Source organism: Triturus cristatus, chromosome 11, assembly GCF_964204655.1.
Source record: "Triturus cristatus chromosome 11, aTriCri1.1, whole genome shotgun sequence".
NCBI lineage: Eukaryota > Metazoa > Chordata > Amphibia > Caudata > Salamandridae > Triturus > Triturus cristatus.
Window position 1 is genome coordinate 210,225,105 of NC_140594.1, and position 12,708 is coordinate 210,237,812.

Below are 12,708 nucleotides of genomic sequence, written 5' to 3' on the forward strand. Positions count from 1 at the left end.
GACGCGTTTCGAGTCATCAGACTCTTAATCATATGCCGTGCTGTTGTATCGGTGGGTTCGTTAGAGTTTAAATAACGTAGCTTCTTAGACATTGAAAAAGGACAACATGCCATATTACCAATCTGAATTTAAAGAGGCAGTTAATTCACGGTTTTCAGTTCGTAATTTGTGTCATATATTGTTAAATCGGCGAGGGTGAGTACTTTTTTCTAATGCTGGTTATCCATTAAACCCCCAAATGGTTAATAATCAATGTTTCCCTCGTTGCACAATTGCATTCATTATTTTTGCATCTTTATCACAGTTTTAACGACTGCAACTCCCAACTCCTGCTGAAGGAGCGCGTGTTGCTGAGACCCAATGCTCTCTCTTACACGAAGGAAAGCTCGACACAGCTCCAAAGGCAGCTTTAATGATATTCAGATACGCAGTGACAGGCAGTCCATAAAACGCTAATGGCAGACGCGTTTCAGCTTTGGTTTGCTTTCTTCAGTGCCGGTTTCACGGGCTCCTCACTCTCCCAGGGAGGTCTATCCAGGTGGAGTTTATGAAGTGACTGCTCCGAGTCAGATGATTGCTTGCCCCTCCCTCTTCTCAAGGGTGTCTCACAAAAATATTGCGTTGGCCTCACCAGGCAAACAGGATGCTGTTCATTGGAGTCCTCCAGGGTATATGTATGTGTTTGTATATATATATATATATATATCAATATACATACTTACAGCAGCAGTTCTACAAAAAAGGAGCTGCACAAGCAGATGAAGACAGTTGGAAATATGTAATACTAACTAAGGAAATCATTTAAAACAGTTCCTGAGTGTTTCATGTCCTAGTTTGGCTTCAGCCTGAGTGTCTGAATCGAGAGAGTTGTGTATATTGAATGGGTGACCAAATTTCCAGGTCTGCAGATCTCCGTGATTAAAATGTTTCTAACTCAAGCTATACTGGTTGCTTTTCCACTAGTGAAATGGGCTTTAGGTCCACCAGGTAAATGTGGGTGCGCTATCTGATAAGGTAGTGGGATTTATGCTTCTACCCATCTTACAATCGAATGTTTGGAACTAGCTAAACTTTGTTTAACAAGACCGCAGTTAATGAATTACGGTTTAGTTCTTCTGATAGTTTTATTTCTATCTAGATAGTACTTTAAGACTTCCTTTATGTATAGTGAATGCAGGGATCTCTCTGCTGGAGTTAATGGGTTAGGAAAAAAACATAGGAAGAGTAATAGTTTGATTGATATGGAAATCGGGCACTTCTTTTGGAAGGATAGCTGGATGTGTCCTTAAAACTACTCCATTAGAGTTAAAATTAGTAAATAGCCCACCTTATCTGTAAGTTCGAATGGAGGACCCATTTACTTAGATAGAACTAGATTGAGGTCCCAAGATGGACACGGTGTATTTAGTGGTAGATAAACGTTTTTAAGGCGTTTTTAAGGCATTTTGTAAAATGCCCTTGAATCACCAGATATTATTGGTAAGCCAAATTCATAGTCACATGAATATCACCTATTCTTATACTACCTCCCATCCCCAAATGCTTTCTTGTCGTAACTGGGGCTATGTCCCTGAACTATTTATTCCTGGCAATGTGCATAGCTGTTCTTTATACCCATTTTCATTCCGTCTGTCTGATGAATTGATGCATGGTCGAAACAAAATAAAAAATCATAAGTTGCAGCTTGGTTGATGGCACTGGATGTCACATAATTTTTGACAACTGACAAATGCTATATGTCTCTGCAACTGCAAGAGTTTAAAGATGCAATGATATAGTACTTTTGGAGATTAACCATAAAAAATGTACAGAAGAAAGCATTATGAACTATTTCTGTTTTTCTCCTACTTGCTTGTCTTAGCTTTTAATTTCAGCTGTAAGTGCCTCTATGAAAACCATGAGTGAACCACTCAAATGGCCTATTGCTGAATTCATATTATGCCTACTTTAAAAAAATTTACAGCTTCTAGGTTCATTCTTGTTTCTTACACTTCTTTCCCCCACAAACTGCTAGTAAGTAGAAATCTTAAAAATAGGAAATAATGACTAGCATTTAAAAAAAATAATTTGCTAGACCTTCTTTGTAAAAAAAATGCTTTTTTTACAACAGTGCCTGTTCTTTAAAGCTGGTAAGAAGGGTCATTATAGCACAGGAAATCATTTCTGTTAAAAAATAAAACACACTGTTTCTTGAAAGGTATATTTTGGGAAAAACTATTTCCCCACATTTTAGCTATTTTGTTGCACCCCTTTATGGGAAACCACTAACTGGGTTCCATTAGAATCTCCAAAATGTTGGAAAATGGACACAAGTTTTGCCTAGATATTGTGTGTGGAAAAGGGTAGGCTTGGGTGCCAAAGTTCCCCAAATATTTATTTTAAAAAAAAGATTTCAGCGTGTGGGCTGGGGGGGAGGGGGGGGGTGGATACTATGGGCATCACGAGGGAGGCAGCACTTAAAGGATTGAAACGAAAATATTTGAGTCCAAGATTATTGGTCTAATGTGCTTTATTATGTGCAGCAGTGGGTGCAGATGTTTCCAGCAAGGCCTTCAGAATAGCCCAGATCACTATCAAGTTCTCCTTACTTTGTGTTCAGTTTTGGCTTTTGTGCATTAAAATGCTCTATTTCTTACCTACTTCCACCAACAATTCTCAGGGGAGAATAATGTAATCAAAAAATACAAAATAAAATAAACGGTTTGCTTTAGCACACACTTTATTGCATTTTTGTTTAGATATGAAAGTACTTACAGCAACAACTGACATAGGATTAATATTGTTACATAGAGCCCCAGTCAAGTCATCTATGTTACAGGAGATCTCATTGTAATGATAAACTCCATCATCCCCTCCAACCCATTGACCACGTCACCTAATCTAGGAAACCCAAATATGCATCAACACACAAGAGGGGTTATAGAAGTGATCGAAGCATGCGAGGGGAGACTAAAAACACCCAGAACGGACAAGGAAGAGAAGGGACCTTACCAAGCCACCATCCATAATTGTTAATTTTAAGAGAACCCACAGCATTGTTGACAAACTCACTTGGTGTAATGGGGTTTCCAACGAAGCAGCATCTGCATTGGAAATCGCTGTAAAGTATGTGCAAGAAACGGTTAATCGGGTGCCATGTCCTGCGCCTTACACCCCTCTAAAAAAGCATCCCATTCGAGGGAGTTGGGTTTTTTGCGAGGCCGCGATACTCCACTCAAGGAAGAGCATATCTCTCCACAAGTCCCCAGTGGGCCACCTCGTCTCGCCATTGGTCTGACTTCGGGGCGGTCGCGGATTTCCATTGTTGAATTTTGAGCCTCTTCACCAATTATAAGGCCAAATCCGCAAAGGGCAATGCTATCTTGGAAGCTCAAGGATGGAGGCTAAGAAGACACTGCGCCAGCGTGCTTCATTGCTTCAACCCTGCAACATCAGATAAGGCTAATGCTACCCCGGCCCAGTACGTGGATAAATAGGGACAAGTCCATAGCATATGTAAGAGGTCAGCCTCTGAAGCCTTACAACGGGAGCAGCCGGAGGAGTTGGTGGAGAAATCTTAGCAAGCCTATGTGGTGTTAGATACGCCCTGTGCAGAGTAGAAAACTGGATAAATGTAAATCTGGAATTGCGTGAGACATGTTTGGGATATTCAAGTATATGTGACTAGTCTTTATCTGGGATTTCCCAAATGAGACCTACTTCCCAAGTCTGTTTTAAAGTAATCAGCGACACCTCCAGATGTGCCTGAATCTCATGAAAGAGCCAGGGAATAAGATACCTCCCATTCCCTAGGGTGTGTACTGCCTGAAGCAATTTGTGCCCGTTGGGTTCTTTCCCGTTTTGGGCCTAATGCTGCCGCAAGTATTGGACTATGCTGGCATGTGTCTAAAATAATGTCTTGGAGAGCTCGTACATGTGTGCGAAATCTTCATTTAACAGTAGCGTATTATCCTGAAATAGCAATCCCCCTGTCAACACCCCATCCTGTTCCCACTGATTCAGACAACGCACTGCGAGTGTGCCCGAGGATGTGGTTAGACCACAGAGAGGAATATTTGGTGCATACAGTGAGGCGATCTTAGAGTACATCAATGCTAGTTTCCAGAAGGCATGGGCTAGCTGAAGACAGAGAGAACACATTTGCATGGGGGTCACACCGAGGCATATCAATCTGTGGAGTTGACCAGGGTCAATCTGGGCAGGCATGTGACCAATCTTTGACAAATTGCAACCAGCTAGCCAATAAGACATCCATTATAATTGCCCCACTATGGAGTAAGCCTTAAAGTCAGGGAGCCCGAGGCCACCCTTAGTCGTGGGGAGCTGCAAGTTTAGTAAGGCCCACCCTGCGGCGCCCAGTACCCCAGGCGAGTTCCCCTAACAAAGTATTCAATAATCAGAGCACCCAAGCCGTTACTACCACATAAAGGTTCACAAAATACAGGTGGCGTGGTAACATCCCCATCTTCCCCCGTACCAGCCGGCCCGTGAATGACAGGGGCAGGAGTGACCCAAAAAGTAATTTGAAATTTAAGTGAAGTTATCGCCCTCACAAGGTTACCTTCAAGCAAGTCCTTTGTATCCCAGTGGATATTAATACCCAAGTAGCAGAAAGTGTGAGCAGCAAATGCACTTCCCCGAATCTCAAAGCTGGGCCAATAGGATGGTCCACAAATAGAAAGGCTCAGGATTTTTCACTGTTGATACGAAGGCCAGAAAGTTTTCCGAAGGATGTCAGTAAAATGACGTATGCCCTGTAACCTGGCACAGAGGTCCTGAAAGTAAAGGTTCATGTAATCTGCATACAATGACACAGAGTGCATCACTTGACCTACCGGTATACCACAACCGTTTGCTTTAAAATACCACATTTCTGCTATTTTTACAGAAAATTCTGAAGATAAAAAACAACTACTTCCTACCCCCTATATTTGCATGTTGATTCCCATTGCCAGAAAATATAAGTTGGAGAAAAACACTGCACATGTCAGGCTGTGTTGCTGCGATAGTTGGCATTTGCTCATACAGTGCCACCATGGCTACTGCACCAAAAATCAAAACCGAGAAAATGCTCTCAGAACAAAGAGATAACTACTAAGTATATGACGTCCACAATCAGAACAATAGAATTCTTTAGTCCTCCACATTAAGACATAGAGGTATTGACAGAGTAGGCAGGTGAAACCGAAGCAGGACTAATATGCACTTGTGAAGGGAGGAGCTAGCATTGGACATAAAGAGTCACTAACCTGGAAAGGACCTCTGACATTCGTGTATAGACAAGTGGGCACTAAAAGGCAGTCGCCTGATTCAGGAAGTCCAAAGGCAAATTAACACAGGGCTTCAGGAAACCAATGCATAAACAAGCAAGTGGTAGTCTAGCAGTAGTTTAGCAGCGGAAAGACTGTTTGCCTGATTCTAGTGTATATCAGAAATACCTTCTATAGCACAATTTTCAAAAGCAAATAATGTTTTTTTAAATAAAATTCTTTGTCCCAAAAATCCGTCATAAAAAACTGACCTTCAATTAAAACTTACGATTGTCGCCTCTCCTTTTTCTTTTAAATGTCCTTCCTTTCTGTCCTCTGCATTCCTCTTCTCTCTGTGCAGAACCTACTCTGTCACGTGCATGTTACATACCCCTGTAACAGTACCTAATCTCCTCCAACTCGTTTTTTAATCCCATCAAACGTGCATGAGATCACATCCCCTCTACCACTCCCAGTGATGATCACAACTAAATCCTATTAATTGAGTCCACCTTAAAGAAACTGGAGGGACTGCATGGAATGGTTTTCTTAAGCACACAAGACTAATCCCAATAACCAATAACACTGGACTAACCACTAACCTTTGGTTTCGCAGCAGCGTGCTGCCTGGCATAAAGCGCCTCAATACCTTGTTAAGGGTATTAAACACTATAAAAATTGCGATTACATTTAGAGACCTATCAAGGCCATTCCTAGATTTCCTGCCATTTTTCCAAAAGGCAATAATTAGGTTTCTGTTTTTTTTTTTACGTTTTAAGTGAAAAGTGCAACAGAAAGCCAATATACCCATCACTTATTTAGAAGAACAAAAGCAATCCCCCTTACTCACCCCCTCAATGTAAACTCCGTATAACGCCCATCGTTCCCACCTAACCAATTTATGGCTCCCTCTGGACTCCTAATTCCTAACCATCTGACCCACTTTAAAGCCTATCTTCCCCCGTTTGTCTCTATGAAGTGGACCCAGAATTCGAAGTTTCTTTGATCTCTATAGCCTCGACTGAGGTAAAGGATGATCGGGTCCCATAGTTCACAACATTTCTGTTCTAACCTCAGTGTTTCATAGGCTAGTTTCTCATGCCCTATCACAGACCATAACCTCTGCATTCAGAACTCTGCTAATAATACCTGCTGCTTACCCAACAGTGACAAGAATACTTTCTCAATAACAAAAAAGAGATTAGAGATAGTTTTCCCTACAGCGGTGTGTAGAGGGAATGTTTCCTAGATTAGCCTATCAGGAAGTACCATCTGGGGGAAACTTAAGCAGTCAGCACTCCTTTGTTTTCATTGGCTTAGACCAGTGGGTTTCAACCTTTTGACTCACTGATTCATTACTGGAAGCCGTGAACCTCCAGCAATTTGTACGATTTACATTTCAAACATTAAAAGAGTAATTTGCAAAAGATACACAAACAAATACACATCAAACAAATACTTAATTTACTAAAGATTTTATTATTTTATAAATATGCAAAAGATGGCTTTAATGGGGCTCTCTCCCCAAGAAAATGTGGAGAAAAATGGTGCATTCTACAACTCATTTGTCATTGTATATTCAATAGTATCAACTTTTAAAGCATAGTAAATGATGAAATATGAAAAAAACACGTTAGTTATAGATTCCTTACCTTAGAATTACCCCCAGGCGTCAGACCGGAACGTTTTTTGTCAGCAGTACTTCTGCTCGGCCGAAGGTGGCGTCGGTCGGCTCCGAGTCCGTCGTTGGCGTCGTGTCGACAACAGTCTTGGTAGGGGCTCTTCAATGATTCCCTCACTATCACCCTCCAACAGTGCCTCTCATCTCTCTATAGCCCCTTCTGTCACATGCATTTCATTTGTTTTAAAACACCTCTTACACCAGTGTAGGGTGCCTGAGCACTCCACATCACACACATACAGAGACAATGAATCATACATGTGTAAATGTGAATAGAAATTGTTACATAAGGCAAAAGAGACTACAAGGTGTAAGGTTCACATGTCATCCATACTGGTTGGCATTTTTTAAGAGTGCGTGGTCTGGAGAAGCACAAACTCAGGATTCTGAACATAATTCAGTGGTTAGTGTTGACTTTAATAATACCAATTTATTTCTACCCAAACAAACCTTTTTAGCAGCATCAGGATATTGAAAGACTGGGAAAAAACATAACTTACTAACTTATACCGTGCAGTTTGCATACAGCTGTTTGATGGCAGTTCATAGCTCACTGTGCTAGATTATGATTGTAACTTATATCTGATAGAGACTACTAGCCGCAGATTCCTTAACGTAGAATTATCCCCAGGCGTGAGACTGGACCCGGAAAACTTTCTTGCCCAGCATCTATGCGCACCGGGGGGCGGCACCACGCAACTCTGCCATGACGTCCTCCGCGGGCGTGACGTCGGCGAGGTCACATAAGCCCCACCCCGGCGCGCTGACGTCAGTTTTCTTCTTTTCCGCGTGCAACGCAGACCCGGATCGTGTTCCTGGCCTGTTTCAGGCCTTCTTTTTTTATGCTCGGCGCTTTCTTGGGTACAGTGTGAGAATGCCTTTGGGCTTCAAGACGTGCTAGTCTTGCGCGAGACAGATGTCGGCGACGGATCTTCACTCCATCTGTATGTGGTGTCTGGGGGAGCACCACAATTCAACGGACTGCCTGGATGAAACTCCTTTCGGCACGCATGTCCAGATCGGCGGCGGCGCTGCGTCGGTCCCCCGCAGACGGCTTCAAGAACCGCCGCTTCCGTCTCCGACATTGTCCTTCTCCCAGGCCGCAAGGGCGTCGCTCACCTGTTGGTAAGTGTCGCAGTTTGTCCCCGAGACCTGGCCCCCGGCCGGTTGGGGGCGTTGGTTCTCTGCAGGTGGTGCGGCCCCACGCGTCGTCACCCTATCCGCCGTTCCCCGGCTAGGGGGCGACCTGAGCCAAGATGGAGGCCTATGCGGCCGCCTTGCAGGCCCCTTGGGCTCTTCCTTCTTCTCCTCCTCTTTCTGGGACGTCTGCGGAACCCTTGCCGCATGCGGGGAGTTCTGCGGCGTCGCCGGCGGCTCCGGCCCCGGCACCGACCGGTTCGGAGGATGTGGTGCCGTCGGGGTGCGGCCCTTCGGGGTTCCATCCTTCGGACCACGGCACCTCTGCCTCGCCGCAAGCCCCCGCGGGGGTCCCTGTGGTGTCGCTGTGGTTGCCGGGGCTCGGGGCGTGTCCTCGAGTCCCCCTCGGACCTCTGGGCAGGCGGCAGCCTTGTCCGAAGCCGAGGTAACGCCGCTCAGGCGCTGCTGGCCCTGGCGGCGCCGCAGGGTCCGGCTAGGGGGTCGGGGCTTGTCCCTGGGCACACCTCGTCCCTCCACGCAGGCGGCTGCCTGGTCGGGTTGACGCCTTTTCGGCGCCGTTCCTTAGCCGCCCCGCCTCTGCTCAGCCCTGGTCTTGCGCGCCGCGCGTTGGGGCGGAGGTCGTTCCGGCGTCTCCTTTGGCGCCAGTTGACGTTGACCTGACGCCGGTGGCGGACTCTACGGCGTCGGGTCGTTAATTCGTCTTTGGACGCCCCCTCTTCTCCAGAGGTTCGGCAGCTGTTTGTTTCATCTTCTCCGGAGATGGGTCGCCGCGTCGTGGCTTTTCCCCGGCGTCTTCCAAGGACAACTCCTCGCCGTCACCGCACCCGCAGTCTTAGCCGGAGGTGCCTCAGGTTCCCCGTTCATCGGTCCCCCCTCCCTCTTTTCGAGCTTAGCATTTCCTTCCTCCGGTTGGGCTGGGGGACGGCCACCTTAGCTGGTAGCCGTCACCCATGGAGGAACTGCTTTCCCCGCCGGGGGGCCCTACGGAGGCGAGTGCTGCCTTCGCTCGGGCTGTTTCCGCGTCTGCAGGAATCTTGCGCATGGGTGATCCAGCTACCCATTTCCCCATGGATCATCTGCTGGAGGTTCTGCATCAGCGCTATGGTGGACGGGAGCTGCTTCTTCCCTTCGAGGCTTTGCTCCCCAATTCTCTTTTGGGGGCCAGAGGGTGTCCTGCCACGGGGGTCCCGGTGCCCCAGCCACTTCTGCACCGCCACCGTCCTGCTCCGCATGATCCTGTCCGTCTTTCCCTCCACCCTTCTACCAGGGGCCATCTTTTACAGACTGCCTTTCCCTCTTTGCCATCAGTGTTGTCTCCCTTGTTGCGGGAGGCCCGCTGGTTGGATTCCTGGGGGCGCAACATCTTCACCTCCTCCAGTACTGCTTTGCGGGCCCTTAAGACTCTTTGTGTGTTGGCCAGAGCCACTTCTTGCTTGTGGGACTCGGCGGAGTCCCTTATGTCTTCCGTTTCTCAGGAGGGTGCCTGTGTTGATCTGTGGCACCATGTGTTGGATTGCCAGGGGCTGGCGGCGTTTATTCTTCGCTCGGCTCTGGACGTTTCGGAGGTGCGTGGCCCTTCGTCGACATGCCTGGCTAAGGGATAGTGTTTTCCCTGAGAATGTTGGAGAACGGCTGGTTGACCTCCCCTTTGATGGCGCTCTGTTGTTCCACGCCCCTGCGGATACTGCCATTCAGAGGTTTCTTGCGGGGCTTCGCCCTCCTCCCCCTCCTCCTCCCTCTCAGTGACCTGACTGTCGGTCTGTGTTTTGGGAGGTGTTCTCCCGTTGTTTTCCTGGGGCCTTGTAACGGGTAGCCCCAGTTGTGTGTTCTGTCTGGTTGATATGCCTTGGGGTCCTTTTGTTGGGCCCTTGGTGCTGTTGGCTGCTGGTTCGGCCCTTTGTTGACTTGTGATTTTGGCTGTTGATAAGCCTGGTAGGCCCTGAGATTAGGCCTTCTGTCTCTTCTTTATTGGCTGCTTGGTAAGCCGTCTGCGGGTTTTTTCTGCAGGTCTTTCTGTTTTGTCCTCTGATGCAGAACTTTTTTCTAAGAGGTGTTCCCATGGTTTTTGGGACGTAACCTTCCCTATGGGGGGTACTTGTAGCTATTACATAGCTCTGTCATGTGCTGAGGAGGTGTGGTCACCCTTTCGGGTTCCTTGCTCTCCGTGGCGTCACGGTATGTCGCAGGTGCGATCTTCTTGTCGCTTGTCTTGGTGCAGCTTGCGCTAGGTCCGTCTTTCTCCTTGTAGCCACGTCGCTCGGCCGGTCTGGCCTGCTATCTGCGGCATCGTGTTGCGGCGGTTCCGCACTTTTGTCCTGTGTTCTGGCTTGGTCCTCTGCCTGATGTTCCGGAGGGTTTGGCTTTCCTTGGCCTCTGTGTTCTGGTGGCCGGCTGGGTTCGTCCTCCGTCTCTTATTTTCTGCCGGTTCCTCCACTTCTTCGTGGTAGTGTGTGTGTGTCTTTCTGGCCCGGCCCCTCCCCTGAGGTGTGTCCTGGTCCTCCCTGGCCTCTGCCTTCGGCTGGCGTCTTCCTTTTCCTGGGTGCGCTGTTCCGCGGTGTTGCCTGTTGATGGCGGTGCGTGCCCGCGCCGGACTGCTTGTTCTCCTCCACTGTTGCGATCTTGCTGTGTTTCCTTGCGCCATTGCCTCTGGTTCCGCTGGGGCTTCGCGCACCGGTTCTTTCTTCTTCCGCCTGTGCTGTAGGCAGTGGCGCCGTTCCGGCCTTGCCCGCTGCTTGCGGCCAAGGTGTTTTCAGCTCTTTCCTATCTCTGTGTTTGTGTTTCTTCCAGTGGATCCTGCCTCTGGTTATGCCTCTTCTCCCTGGGTTCGAGGTGGCCCTTGTGTTCCTTGAGCCTTTTTTGATGCTGTCTGCCCCTTTGGGGTGTTGGGCGCTCTTCCTTGGTTGGGCTTAGGATATCCTGGCCTTTTCCTTTTTGTGCCTTGTCCCCCTACTGGGGCCCTGGTCTCTCATGGTGGGGAGGGCTCTCTGGCAGGCCCTCCTCCCTTCTAGGTATGGCTAGGGTATCTATTCTACGTTAAGGAATCTGCGGCTAGTATTCTCTATTAGATGTACAAGTTACTTCCCTTCGGTAATGATGTATCTGGTAGAAACGATTCTAGCCGCAGATTCCTTCACGACCCGCCCTTCCGCCCCGCTCTGCGAGGACCCTCAGCTTGGTTTTCCATGCTCGCCTCCCTCTGGATGGCTTGTCTTCTGTGGAGGTCCTTTTCGTTTTCTGCCAGTCGGGCTTCCCTCCAGCTGGATTCTCTCTAGTGTAGGGGCCTGCCTTTGCTCCTTTTCCCTTTGTTGTTACAATTCCCGATCCCCTTGCGATCTCCTACGCTGGGGATTCTTTTGTCTATCCTTGGCCTCCTGCGCCTTTCAGTGGCTGTGGCCTTCCTTCACTGTGTAGTCTGTGGATGGATTGCGGTCTCTCTCTTTCTCTTCCAGCGTTTTCCGCTGCTTGTGACTACAGCCTGGCTCTCGCTCTGGCTTGCTCGGTAGTTCCATGGAGGGGTGCTTTATGCTTTCCCTGCTGTGGCTTTACTGCTGTGACTTTCTGGTACTTTTGTGCTGCCTGGTACTATCACCTGGCTTGCACAGTTGTTCCTCAGAGGTGGTCTGCTCTTTTCCTGTTGTAGCCTCCTCATCTTTTGTCTCTGTTTTTTTTGCACTCTGTCCCCATGCTCTCCTCAGTTTTGTTGTGATGGCTCCGCGTTGTGGCGCGTAAAAGTTCTCCGAAGCAAACTGACGTCAGCGCACCGGGGTGGGGCTTATGTGACCTCACTGATGTCACACCCGCGGAGGACGTCAGGGCAGAGTCGTGTGGTGCTGCCCCCTGGCGCGCAGAGATGCTGGGCAAGAAAGTTTGCCGGGTCCAGTCTCACGCTTGGGGATAATTCTACGTTAAGGAATCTGCGGCTAGAATCGTCTCTACCAGATACATCGTTACCGAAGGTAAGTAACTTGTACGAACTGCACAGTAACAAAAGAATCTTTGTGACAAAAGCAGTAACCCACTTATCTATGCATGTAAAATACTGGTCTTTAAAATGCATGGTACACAATCTTCGCAGCAGGCATTTTAACCATCTGTGCTTCCATAGATGAGTCAAAGCTGCATCTAGACAAAACTCCCATCTCTCTCCAGCAGCTACATTAATCACCGGAGTTATCTTGACACTTATTGTTGCCGGAAAACTGCAGATTATACAAGGAACTTTGCATTGCTTTTAAAACAGCTGCCTGCGAACCTCCTCTGAATGTGTCGCGGACCCCAGTTTAGAACCGTTGGTTTAGATGACTCAGTTTGACCAGTGTATTGCGCCACCTATAAAGAATCCTGTAGATCACTTCTTCCCCTTGCTCATGTCTCACAAAGTTAGCTATTCAGTGGAAAGTCTCCTCCCATTGTCTGTCGTACAGAGTGATTTTTAGCAACCTTTCCCATTTGAGTTGAAATGGACATTTGCTACTTAAGTGCTGTGAGTTGAGGATCGAATACTTCCTATACACTAAATGTATTGAAAGGCAGTGTTTTGAGGAACCTCACAAAAGATAATAGCCCTTTCGTTGTCCCTTCCCTCAAAGCAGGGTGGAGCACCCAGTGCCTCTATTGTCA

The 12,708-nt window shown here is 47.7% G+C and overlaps 1 protein-coding gene across 9 annotated transcripts in view; it reads left to right on the plus strand.

The window, feature by feature from the left end:
• The window catches only part of ACACB (acetyl-CoA carboxylase beta), a 2,187,049-nt gene that overhangs the window by 1,081,057 nt on the left and 1,093,284 nt on the right, over nucleotides 1-12,708 (plus strand). The window lies entirely within an intron of this gene.